The sequence below is a fragment of the Manacus candei genome, unplaced genomic scaffold (assembly GCF_025592945.1).
Source record: "Manacus candei isolate 608988 ecotype Guabito, Panama unplaced genomic scaffold, ASM2559294v1 h1tg000034l, whole genome shotgun sequence".
Lineage (NCBI taxonomy): Eukaryota > Metazoa > Chordata > Aves > Passeriformes > Pipridae > Manacus > Manacus candei.
This window is the reverse complement of record NW_026138082.1, coordinates 7,249,951-7,264,000: the sequence shown is the minus strand read 5'-3', so window position 1 is coordinate 7,264,000 and position 14,050 is coordinate 7,249,951. Positions and strand designations below refer to the sequence as shown.

Genomic DNA, 14,050 nt, shown 5'->3' with positions numbered 1-14,050 from the left:
AAAGGGAAAACTATCATTTTGTAGAAATATTTTTAGATAATTTTTTTCACTTTTTGATTTGAAAAATAGATTCTAAAGTATCTTTTCGTAAGTTTTAATCAATCTTTCAATATGAAAAAAATATCTTTTGATTTGAATCATATTAGTAAGTATAATAATAACTAAGGTTTGATTGTTAATTCCATTTTTGGTGATGAAAATCAAAGAAATTACTTCTGTACTATTTCAACCATACTTACATGAATGTTATTGTCTGGCCACTGATTGGAGAAGTATTTTTCAATTTATTTTTCCATAAAAATGAATATCCATGTATAAAATGCACATTTTTCTTATTATTTCTCTGGCCAGACAATAGATAGAATGGTTTCACTGAAAAAAAAAAAAAAAAAAAGAAAAAAGTTTCTTTTCAATAGTGCAGTTACTTCAAGGTATCAATTTCACACTTTGCATATATAATAGGAATGCCTAATACCATTCCTTGCTTTCAAACACTTCGTCTATGCTTGACATGGAGAAAATGTCATTCATTACATGGCTACTAACACAGTTTCTGTTCATTGACCCCAATTATATGAGCTATCACTGCTCACGCTTAAGAAAGCACTTAGCCACACACTTGAGTTCCATTAATGGGACTTGTTGAATGAGGAAAGGCAGACACAGGCTTGAGTGGTTTGTTGAACAGGGCTCATCTTAGGTGCTGGCCCTGCCAGCATCACTGTCTTACAGTACAAGAGTAATCTCATTGATTTGGGGCCCCCTGGTGGTCTAGTGGTTAGGATGCGGTGCTCTCACCGCCGCGGCCCGGGTTCGATTCCCGGTCAGGGAAACTCCCTCGGGCAGATGGAGCTCGTCAGCCCTGTAAGGCCATCCATCTAGGAGAAGGTCACTCTAAACAAACCTACGTCCTGAGGACCTCGCTGCCACCGTCCAAGCTCGCTCGGCCCCGGCAGATGAACCTCAGGATTAAAGGGTGGGCTCAGTTCAGCGCACACTGGGTCTCACCTAAAAAATCCACTGCGCAGGCTCGAAGGGTAATGACCTTTCCCAAATCTTCGCTCGCAAAGACTGGCCATACAATCTCATTGATTTCAGCAGGGCAGCTCACACAAATAACAGGTCAAAATTAAGTACATGTCTGAATATTGGAAGGACCAGAAGCTTAATATCTGTGTAGTTAACTACAGGTAACTGCAAGCAAGCCTCATCCACAGTGCAAACTGACCTCATACATGGTAGCTCAAATCCTGAGTGTTGTGTCAAATCTGGAAGGACACTATTAGACTATTTCTTGAGCAGTCAATGCATCTGCTGCTCTGGTCCATTGTACACTATTGCACAACTGCGAGGAACATCACAGGTTTGGTTGTGGGATAACAGGATGGAGAGAAGCCCTGGCAATACAGATGTCCATGCCTCAGCATTAAGCATCTCAGTCATGGTCTATGAAGAAAATAAAGTGGTTAAAAATGTCATTTACAACTGCACAGTTCACACAGAACTGTCAGAGCTAAAACAGTGGAAACATCTCCCCAGCTCTCACACTGGACAGCATTTCCCCAGTTAGGGATTCTTCATGAACCACTCACGGACTTGAGGGGCCAGGGACAGATTGGTGCTTTCTTATGAAATGGAGAAATATGGACAGGGATGAACAAGAAAATTAAACTAATTTTATTGACTTTTTTTTTTTTTCTGAAGTATACAGACATCCCAGAGAAGAAGGTAAGCTAAAATTGAACATCTATGGTTCAAGAAAAACAGCTTGTGTCTGCACACAGAACACAGTTTTCAGATGAGAGAGAAATTTGTAGGGAGTTAGTATCTGAAATTCTAAATCAAACCATAAGCCAAATTTGCAGTTTGTCATTCACTTCACTTTGATTATTCTATGTTCTTATTACTGAAGTGTTTCTTTCACATGACAGTCCATTAAATTTAACAGAAATATCTAACTCCTGTCATTCTTGACAGACTTACCCATCCTTGTAGATAGAATTATGCAAAACAACTTTTCTCTTTATTATGTCACTGTGAAAGCAAGGCACTGATGCTTCAGGTGCATAACTTGTTAAAAATATAGCCTGAAAACAAGGAAACGAATGTATAAATTGCCTTTGGGCTAGGCATCATATGTAATTGTTTTCCTAAACTGTATTATCTCCTAGGCACATGCTGCGACTCTCCTGTATCAGAACAGATAATACAGTATCATGATTTTTCAAGACAAAGAAAGGAATTTTAATGAAAATGCCACTTTTAATAAGAAAGCTCAATAATATTCAGTCTTGGTTGTTTCAGCTGAGATATTAATGTCTTGCACTTCTTTCTGGAATTCAATAACTGAGAGGGAAAAAGGTAGAGATGGGGGTTAAAAAATACTTGACTGTGCTAAGCATATAAGGTCACTGGAAACACTGGTAGAACTGATCTAACAGCACTTGCTCTTTAAAGATTTTTTTTTGTGATTTCTCAAGTTAGCTAGAAGGGAACTCCTTACCTGCCTAAAGGCTAAAAATGATAATTCAGTTTCTCAGCAAGATAGAAACTGTATCACATGGAGACTAAGAAAATTCTGAAACATTTGGTAGCAGTGAACCCTTGCTGCAAAGTAACAATTGATATTTATTTTTCTTATTCAAATCTCAATTGTCTTAAAATAGAAACAATAAAGCCACTGAAAGGTTTTGAGCTTTTCGAGTATGGTATAGCATTATAGATGTCTCCTGTTGGCTGATTTAGAAATTATATGAGCAGAGAATATCTGCTGCTTTTTTTTTTTTTTAAATTTAACTGTCTGTTTTATCAAATGCAATAACAAATTGATTTGCCTGTAGCAATGAAAATCAAGGATCAGACCGGAGTTCTTTTAATGATGACAAGTAGAGTAGTCACTGAAGCAGAAAGACTCCTTTGCCCCTATAGAATTGTTTGTACCTAAGAAGCACTGTCACTCTTCTTGGGATTTCATATTCTAGTGCAAGTAGCAATCCAGCTACAGTGGCTTAATCAGTCCCATCTTGACATCAGTCTAGTTTTATGATCTTCAATAAATGTATTTCAAAAACAGATGCAAGATTCCTCAATTATTCCCAACATCTATGCCAGTGTCAGAAGTGTAAGCATCTTTTAATGTTGGACATGAGCAGTATGCTTGAAATTTGGGTGAAGAAACACCAATTGCAAGAAGGAAGTTTGTAAGAAGAGGCAGGACACCAGCCTGTGTGCATAGGGCTAGAGTTCTTCCTCTAATTCTATCACTTTTGTGAATAGCTCGTATAAATAAAGAAAAAATTCAGACATACAGCAAAGGTCTCTAATGTAATTACACAGTGCACATTGCATGAAGAAAAGTAGCTCTCACAGCAAGGAAGAGAGAGCGATTAATAAGTAAAGAAAGTAACATATTGGAACAAAGCAGCAGGCACCAAGGAAAGACTCAGACTACCTGTAATCCTTATTTCAAGGAAATAAAACAACCTTGAACAAACAGGAAAGTGATGGTAACAAAAATTAAATCTGTTTTTGCAACCAGTAGGAGGGATAAGGGTAAAACAATGAGAATATGAAAATAAAATTCATTACTACTCCTTTTAAAGAACAGATTAGGAAGTCAGTGAGACAGTGTGGCTAGACATAACTTTCTAAATATCAAATGGCTTGCAACCATTTGAGTGCTGTCACACAGGAGATAATAGATTGGAAACGACCTGTCTTTTAGGGGAAATTGATCTGCAGCTGGTATCAGGTGCCCAGTCTAAACGTAAATCACTGCAGACTCCCTCTGTAGGGACTAGAGAAAAACAAAATTTCTTTCCAGAAGCAATTCGCCTCATAGTAAAAAAAACAAAGTCAAAGATTATTTCTCTCTTTTTATAGAAAACTTCTGTTAGTTCAGTGTTAGCAAAACTAAAAGGTTGAGTGAAAGAGATTTCATCAATAAAGGCTAGAGTGATAGCATTTAAAAAAAATTTTGGGTTTACTTCGGAACCAATGTGTCTCAGCAAGTTATTTATCCCTTCTGCTGCCACAAGGCTGTACGTGGAAAATTTCTAATGCGTTTATCAAAGCTATTTCTTAGCTTTTCGAGAACCTTAGTAGCCCTAGATATTTTCTCCCAATTTTGATTACATTTAATGAAAAGAAATTGTTATGATGGAGAATAAATTCTGTAAGGATTATTAAAACATATAATCCATGCTGCTGTAAGAGTAATTTAGGAGTTAAAGGCAATATGTTCGCACCTTCTTATCTACCTCCAAGGCACCTGCTTCTGGTCATTGACAGCGACAGGATACAAGGCAGGATGCATTTTTTGGTGTGACTCATTACAGCCATTCTATCTTTCCAACGTTGCTCCTTAGTATTCTCTTCTTATGATACACTGCACCAGTCACTTTGGGAGAATACAAAGTTTTTGAAAAGTACCAGAGTGAAGATCAGTTGTGAGATTTGTAACACCTATTTCTAGGAGGCATTATTTCAAAGAAACTAATATAGCTACGCTAAAGTGACTCCCAAGAGTGACCAAGCTACCCACGGTAAAAGTTAAAAGGTGACAATCCCTGTTGGAGAACAGGAGCTAAGTTTCAAGAGCTCAATCAGCAGGACAGAAACACTAAGTGTTTAGTCATGCAATGTCCAGTACAGATATCGTTAAGATCAGCATGACTGGAAGGAAAATATTAACTTGCTATCAGTGGGGGAAAGAGGGTAAGAAATAATACTAGCCATCCCTTCAAGGTTTCTTGTATTCTGATTGTCCCACCAGGGCTATGTGAGACCAGCATCAACATCTGTGCTCCTTCTCAGGCAGTGTCAAAGTTGCCCAGGAATGGCCATGCTTTTAGACCATAGTACAGTTTGCACAGAGTAAAAGAACAGAAGAAATAGATCACAGAGCAATAAGCAGCTTACAATCACACATTCCTTTCCTAATGCTGCCTATTGCAACTGTAGGAACTAATTCTCTTTAGTTTGTGATTTTTTGTTCTAATTTAATGTCCCCATCCTACCAAAGCAATATGTATTATATTAATCTCTACTGAAGTTATAGATATAGGTAACATCTCTGTGCTGTAATGCACGTATAAGCCCTCTAGCACACTGAGACCGTAGTTTTTTACTATTCCATCACATACCCTAGGATATGTTATATGTCAATAGAATATTTATTATTACATTCTTCCAAAACATCTCATTTGTTACAAGAGGTGACATCCATTTGACTGCTGCATTTTGCAACTATGCCATTAGATCAGTAAAAATTTTATTCCAGCTGATTTATGGAGGCAGATGCATTGTAACCCCTATCACACTGAAAAGATGAAGTATCATACTGAAGGAGCATGACCAAGTGCTAATGTTTTAGAAAAAGAAAACATTACGAGGCCAGTGGCAACATGCAGTAATTTGTTACGAAATTCCTGAGAAATACAAGGTTTGTAGATATTTGCAAACATCAGAGGCACCAAGTGCTAGGGAGCTGGACAAAGAAATCCATTTATTTAATTTCAGTGCAGCACCAAAATATTGTCAAACTGAGAGAGAAGAGTTACAAGGGGCATGCACAGCTTGCAAATGGAAAACAAAGACATAGTGCTAGGGAACAGTAAGAAAAATGTGAAATAGGTCCTGCAGCATAGCACAAGAGACTACAATATTCAGTACTTTATTGGTTTTGATGCAACTCAGGAGGAAAATGGCAAATCAGTGAAGAAAAGGCAACACTGGTCATGCTGAAACTTGCACAACCTTCTAGGAAACAGTCAGAAATTTACATAAAGTGAGGTTCTGCACTGCACGTTAAAAGTTTTTCAAAATGTGTAGAACAGTGATCCTGTTCACACATGTCAGTCCATCCAGGATGAAGTGTTTTCTGTATGTGAACAAACAAAGTTAGCTGAGTAGGTAGGGTGCTCCAACAGGGAGGAGAGCACCTCATAAACACAGAAGAAGGAATATGGGAAAAGCTCAACAAAGCGGCAAAACATTTTCTCATGCCAAACAGTATTATGCAATGTCCATCAGAGGAACCACAAGCACTGCAAAAAAGCTGTTGAGATAATATCAATCTAAGTCCAAATCCTTTAATAACAAAGAAGTTGAGGTTCTGAGACTGAGGAATACTCTTTGGTTCAGCCACACTTGAGATAAAATAAGTGAAAGGCAACAGGGTAAGCTTCAATGGCTTCTGGTTATGTTACACCACCACACAATAAAGCATTAAAATAGGGAAAGCTGTCCTAGACTGGGAGCAGTCTTTCCTCAGTGGCAATAACAAAAGAAAAAGGATATTATTTTGCCCAGCATAGCTAAGAACAATCTTGGTTTTTAAAGGAGAAAACTTTAAGAATGCAGGTAATTTTACTAATTATTCTATATAGTTTTATATCTGGTACCAGCAAGTTAGTTCAGAAATTTCAGAGCAGAATTCATATCCAGGAGTGAAGAGAAGTACAGGGGGGGAAAAGGATTGAAGAAAGTAACTGGAAAACAGACTATGTGTTGTAAACAGCTGTAATGGTAGGAAACTGCAATATCCTTGTAAACAGATTTTATTAATGACACTTTAGTCTTGCAAATTCTTGTACAATGCAAGCAAAAGACATCAACACAAAGTTGCATACTTTCACAAAATGAGAATAGAAAACATTCAGGACTTCTGTCAATGCCTTACTTTCCCATAGACAGGCAGTGCCTGTCCAAACTGTCATCTGGTACAGGCTGGATGAGGGGGTAGCAAAAGCAGGGATGATCTGGTATGGGAGGATGAGCTGAGGCAAACCAGCTGACCACAAAACAAGCAGTGCCCTCAGGGCCCTGGGCACAGTCCCACAGCTCAAAACAAGGCCCACATGGCAGCACTGAAAGTTCTTGTTGACAGTCCTAGACAAGAAAAGGTAATGGGTCATGTCCAGGGTCCATCCAGGTGAACAGCAGAACATGTCCAGCGTCAGAGTTGGAGGCAAGGCTATCCAGTTCATTATCCAGCAAGCTGAAGGTTTAGATGTGGTCTGCCCTGCTCCTGTGTGTGAATTCAATTTCTTGAAACTTATCTTATTTTGCAATAGGACTATATTCATTACTCCAGTTCAATGCTAACAGTGCTCTCTTTTCTAGATGTTTTCTAGACGTTTCAAATTCAAGCTAGTAGCAGATGGCCCTATCATGCTTTACTGATTTTTTTGAACTGATGAAGATACATTATTTAGAAAAATGTAGTCAATAATTTATGACAAGTCATATGGTATTAAAGGACCTGTATTGCAATAGTGCACCAGAAAGCTTTGCTTTCCCTGGGTTAAACTAGGAGAAAAGGGTGTTTTATTAATATTTAAGAACTGTTCTGTAACTGGCCAGACCAAGTTCTTATTCATAAAGTGTAATAATATCAAACACATGGGGTAAGTGTTCTCAATGTACTCTATAGTTTGTATGTTAAAACAATGGCTTTTCAGTTGTATTAGACATTAATACAACAGAATAATTTGAAAACTGTGAAAAAGTACAGATTTTATAGTTTTTATAGATTTTATAGTTTTGATAGTTTTATAGCTTTGCAAGGTTGGTAAGACTAGTGAAGTGAAAATCGGAGAGGTTTCACTTCATAAACCCATTCATTTGTGTAGGCAGCAAACACAGCCAAAGAGACCTCTGGTGGGGGTGTGGAGTTTCTGTTCAGTCGGTGGAAACCTCTGACTTTTCCAGAAGAGGGAAAGATTGTGGCATGGGGTGGTTACAGTTGCCATTCATGGAACAAGTGAATAGGAAACTGGATGGATGCAAGGATTTGCGTCTATAAAGCTTCACATTCATCACACAAAAAGTTATTTCTGTGTAGTTGTATAGCAGCCCTGTAAGTTATATAGCAAGCCCTTTACATTTGACTAAAAAAATATTTAGTCTCAAAATAAGCATTTTTCTTATGCTGCAAGCTGGACCAGCATGCCTCCTTACCACAGTTTACACAGAAGTTGATGATATCTTCCTGAATTTTCTCTTTTTTCTTTCTAAAGTACATTCTGAATTGTACTTGAAGGCTGAATTTAATACCTTGTTGAAAATTAAGAGTATCTAGCAGCAGTTTCTTGCTTTGAAAGTAAGATTCTCTGTCTGAACTCAATACTTTTCAATGGGAATTGCCATTGATTGTATAAATGATTCTGGATGAAGCATACTTGCAATTACTAAAAATAAGATTATGTTCCACTAATGCACCTTAGCATTGAATCCCAAAAAGCACCCCAGGGGGACTTAAAAATGGAATACAAAATTAGCTGAAGCACCGAACTGGTCACTTGTTAAATAATCCTTTGCTTTCTTATCTGACTCTCACCTGCCTTCCCTTCACCACTAGACATGTTTGTTCTCTTTCACTTACCTCACCTCCCAGCTGAAACAAGAATTATACTAATGTGCTTAGATGTTGAAACCACCATGTGTTCCAGCACTAGGGAAAATATCTATGATGTTAAAATATTTATGCAGCTGGATTCAGTGAGATGCAGCATCTCCTTTTAACTTAACAAGCTTGTCAACTGCTAGTTAGAAAAAAAATATAAGACACCTTTAGAGCCAAAACCCCCTCAGACAATTTTTGACATAATCTTATGAACCATGTAATTCACATCATCATTTAAAACACTGTGCAGTGCCACATCCCAAATACAGACCAGAATATGCACGTAAGTGCACATAGAATACACATATACTATTCTTAATTCTTTATGCTTGGAAAGGTTGTGCTTTAATTCTAACTCTGGGAAGAGAAACCATTTCCAAGAGAAGAGGAAAATTGGTCCTTGTCAAGGTGAAAGCAAAATCACCCATTTGTTTCTCTTTACATACATTCTATCTGGTAAGATTGGAGGAAGTAGCAGTCAGAGCTGGATTGCTTTGATATGCCTTAGATAAATAAAACAGATAAAGCTGTTATCTCAGGAATAAATTAAAGGTTAATACACAATATTTATTCCAGTCAAATAATTATTTTTGAACTGACAATAACATCTGAAATTACTGATTTGAAATCATTAATTTAGAAAACAGAAAAAAAAATCTATATGCATGAACACAGGATCTTGTTACTGCATAAGATTGCTGGCATATTTCAGTACACAGAGTCTGTCAGCTCGTTCAGAAAACCTAGAAAACATGAGCAGTGGAAGCTAGAAAACCACCTCATGATGTGTGCCTGTCTGTCAGACAGGTGCATTTACATATATCTCATGGTTTGGGAAACTCACTTCTCTGTGCGAGTAGTTGGCAGGAGACTGCCTTTCTGGCCAGACCATGGGCAAGCCACTGTCCTGCTCTGGTTCAAGAGCAGCCAGCATTCTTGTCACCTTGCCTCTCTTTCCTCCATGAGGCAGAGTCTAAACAAAACGGTCTGTCCTGATCACTTCTGCAAGCCCCTGGAAACACTCCATCCCCCAAGGTAGGTTCTTGACAAGAATTAGCTCAAGATGCTTAAGATTAGCTTTTCATTTTTAACTCCATTGTGTTGTTCTGGCAATGGGGTCTGGACAGTGTTAGTGGCCAGTGCTGCCAATGGATTTGTTTATAGGAAAGTTTATGTATTCCAGAGGCAGCGAAAGGGAAGTATTTATTCAAGATTTCTTCACTGTGGTTTTGGACAATGCTTTCTATTTTAGATGCTGAAAGGTTGTATAAATTTTGACTTTGGGATTTAGACATGATTTCACAAAAATGTAATTGTGTGAGCTTGTCCCTGAGATTAATAAAGCAACTATTTCTATTTTTTTACAATTGTAAGGAGAACAAATAGAAAATGGAAATGATACTCCTGACAATTTTTCTGCAAACGGTGGTATGACAAAAATGTCTGTTTTATTTAAAAGCCATAAATGGTCATTTGTGGGATTAGAGCCCTGTGAGTTCCACGTCTGATTTGGACATGGTTGGATCTGATTAGGACTGAAACTTAATTATAAGCAACCAAATAAAATTCCCAGTGTCAAGTCAGCTTTATGGATTAATCTGTATTGGTGAACTAGGCTCATCTGAAAAATGCAAACAATACAAAATCTAAAGTCATGTATCCAAGAAAAAAAGATTATTATCCAAGAAAAAAGTGAGATGGGAGAATATCTTGGATTGTATTAATGCTAGAAAAAATTTGGAGGCACAAGAGTTTAAGTAGTTAAGTCTCAGTTAGATACTGTAGCTCTAAGGATAAAGGTAACCTATGGATATAAAATACTGCAGTTGTAAATGGTTGTTAGTTTCCTAAATGCAGTTTTGTTGTCAACAATTTTAAAAGGGTAGTGAACAAGAAGAAAGCAGTGGGAAAAAAATGATTAATAAAACATAGCACGAAGCACAGGAAACTCAATTTATTCCATGTGCTCACTCCAGTATAATGACCAGAAAAATCCTAGCAGATAATTTTTTAATCTGAAAGAAACCAAAGTCGCAGTGAAAACTATGACTGAAAATTTTAGGTAGATAAATTCAAAGGGCTTATTTATAAAATAGAAGTAATTAACCTTCCCTAAAGAACTGAAGGAGCCCTCATCACTTGCAGGAGTTAAACTATGATTGTATGTTATTTTGAATTCTGTACAGAACGTCACTGGACAGTATCTTTGTACTTGGTGGAAGAGACTGAAGTTCTCTTTCCTGTTAAGCAGAAAGTGAAATATCCCATTAACACTCCCCTCAAAATTTAAAAACTAAATTCCTGGTAAAATTAAGCTTTTTCTCTAAGGAGCTGAAAATTCTGCAACTTCTGAAATCCTAGTGGCATTTAGCATGCCCTCTTTCCCTTTATATTCTATTGGTTAGTTAATAGAATAGTAACCAATTCCACAGGAGAAGTCTTGATTGCATGTACATTTATATGGAGACTGTTCTATGGATGTGTGTGACAAATTAGCATATATAGTTGGTTTGATATCTTGCCCAAACCCCCAAATCATTGTTCTGTCTACATATTGAGGTCTGGTCTGCAGCTATACGCATTCAGACAGGAAATAATTACATTTACATATGCAAACAAAATCATCTCCAGTAACCTAGGTCTTGGAAGTAAGGTCATTGTATTAAACTGATTACTTTTATCAAGCTATCCTTAGGAAAAAAAAAGATATAGAGAAAGCAAACAGACTTATACAGACTTATCTTGGCCTCCATAGCCCTTCAATCAGCGCTATATTTAGAAGCAGGGATCACAAAGTTTTGAGTGTGTTTTACCGTGGTTGGTTGTGGAGTCTGATTCTAATTGCTTCTACTGTCTTTAGGGATTATTTTCATGAAGTGAGGAATCACTCATCACAAATAATAGTGCCACAATTAAGCCTTTCAACAGTGGAGTCAGCAAGGAGAATTACCCATGGCCCACAGTGAATAAAACTATCTTTTTTTAGATAACTATATTGACAAAAAACCCTTGAATTTCTGGCAAGAATTTGGATAATAAAAAGAAGCTTCTGCTAAATTTTACAATGACTTCAGGAGCAGGAAGAAAAAGAACAAAAGGTACTAAATTTTAAAATACTTCACAGATTAGCAAGATTATTTTATTAGCAAAAAAGTAACAGGTTTGCTTTGATATTCTCGAGCACAGAGACCCTTGACTTTACATCCTTAACTAAGACATCGAGCACAGCAGTGGTTTCAGGAATGTGACATTTTAGCCTGTGTTCACTTGGAAAAAGGTATCAGACTTCAAAAATGTAATTCTTCAAATATGTTAGTAAATGATTTAATGTTAACGAAATGTTGCAGTTTTCATGTCCTCTTTATAAAGTTATAACATCCTGTCATGCTGTCCTCTTTGCATTAGAATTTCAGAACTGAAAGCCTCCCATACATTAAGCAGTCTGGCTCTCAGCAAGGTGTTCAACTTGACATTTTGAAGAGCATGGATATTTCTATCCCATTTTTTTCAGCTTAATGCATCATAATTATGCATTTTAAAGCATTTTAATTCTAATTTATTGCTCTGTTTCCAAGCAGTATTGTTCTTTAGTCTCATATAGCATATATTTCATGACAAGTATAACTTGTCATGAATATTTTTTTCAAAGTGACTCCTTTGTGTATACTCTGTTGTATACAGTGTTATTTCTCGGAATTTAATATAGGTAAAACTGGGGGAAAAAATATGCCTCAAGTTCTTGTTTATCTCTTGCTTTATGCATACAATAGGCAGAGAAATCTGTTCTTCTATGAAAATTAGTATCATACATGCTATACATTTTTCAAATGCAACATGTACTACAAGATATTCACTGTCTAATGAACAATGAAGACCTGGCTTCCTGTGTAACTTAAGTTGTGAAAAATTCTGATTCTTTCTGTCTTCAAGGACTGTATAGCAGTTCTGTCTTCCTAATTTTAGGAACTTGAGTTTGTCTAAAATAGCCAGCAGACTTCTCTCACTATTTGAATTGGAGGTGCATAAAGTAACAAGATATTTGCCTGTGTTCTGTGATTATATCTGCTGATTTATTTCAGTCACACTCACAGTGTTTTTATTCACACACATTTGTACAAGGAAGACCTTATTCATGCAAATAGTCCAAGAAAGGGAATGGATCATGAATACTAGAAAGAATAGATTTATAGAGTATTCATAGCTAGTGGAAGGCATCATAGCCCTTTATTAAAGCCTCTTTTTTGGCTTTACCACAAGAGTGATCAAAAACAATGGACATTCATGTATAATTGATTAAACAACAAGGCTTTTTTCCTGTTTATAATGCATAGGTCATCCATTCTTGGAGTAGAAGTAATACCATTGATTTTGATGATTAATCAAAGTACATAGAGTACATACAAAATAATCATAGTGACCAGTTATGAATAAATTCTACAGGAGGTTAAAATCTGTGCATATAAACTACTACAAATAAACAAATACAGAGATTTAATAAACAGCCTGCTCAGGGATAGTTTGCAGAATGACCGTATTCATCAAGAAAAGTTGTTCTCCATAGTCAGTAAATGCATTAAATATTCACTTTTTAATGTTCTATTGCAGTGCTTGGACAAGCAAAATATGTTTATGCATTCAGCCTTCCATGAAGCTGAGGAACTTTTGTTTTATACTGATAGCTAAAAGGGGGATGGGTTAGTTTGACTGTTTAGAACATAATCTTAGACCTAGAATAACAATGTGTGAAGTGCAGAAGCCGAAAAGGATGGAATACAAATGAGCAAATGCAAAACAAGTTGTTACATAGGCAGAGTAACTCATAAGATTTGTCTTCCTGTGGTTTTGCATCCTTTACAGTCATTGCTGTGTCTGCCATTTGCCCAAAAGACTTATTTTTCACAGTACTCTCATTTTTTTTCCTTTTGTGACCTCCAGGACTAAACCTTCAGGTCTTCACCAAATCATTCCTACCCTCACTTTTCAGCTGTAATAATACCTCATCTGCCAGCAACAACCAACCAACCAAACAAACAAAAAGCCAACAACAACAAAAACCCAAACCAAAAGCAGTTACACAATGCTTAACACCCAGTCACATTTGCTGCTTGCCTGGTCCTGGTGCCTGTGTTGCCCAGCAGACTACCAAGCCAGCCTGCGGAAAAAGCTGTAGGCACATTTTAACCTTTCCCTTTGTGGATGTAGTAATAGGCTGTCTCTCTTCTTCCCTGTTTTCTTTCTTTATGAAATTTGTATGATTTTAATATCTAAATGTGTCTGCTATATTTGATTAAAATCTGCCAGCGGGCTCAAAAGTTACATGGGAGAAGGAAAGAAGGAGTTATACAAAAAGAGAGAAAAGAATAAGGCAGGTAGTAGGATGCTGGAAGCCTTTTTTTTTTCCTTAGAAAACTACTCTAAAGAAAATTCTGTAATACATAGTTAAGTACAGAGCTTTAAATCTTTATTTATTGTCTAATTAATACACATAATATGGGATTTAGAACACACAGTTTATGTGAAACACTAGCTGCAATTGAAAATAATAGTTTTTCAAGGACAGATAATGTAGTGTAGGATCTGTGGCAGGTCGCAGCCAGCAGGTGATTATTATAAAGTATTAAAGCCTGCAGAAAAGTTCGTAGT

At 36.8% G+C, this 14,050-nt stretch overlaps 1 protein-coding gene and 1 non-coding gene across 3 annotated transcripts in view; both read left to right on the top strand.

Moving 5' to 3' along the window:
• The window catches only part of NKAIN2 (sodium/potassium transporting ATPase interacting 2), a 542,008-nt gene that overhangs the window by 371,468 nt on the left and 156,490 nt on the right, over positions 1 to 14,050 (top strand). The gene's annotated exons all lie outside the window — the stretch shown is intronic.
• TRNAE-CUC (transfer RNA glutamic acid (anticodon CUC)) lies at positions 761 to 832 on the top strand. Its single transcript has one exon. It is a non-coding gene; the product is annotated as a tRNA-Glu (tRNA).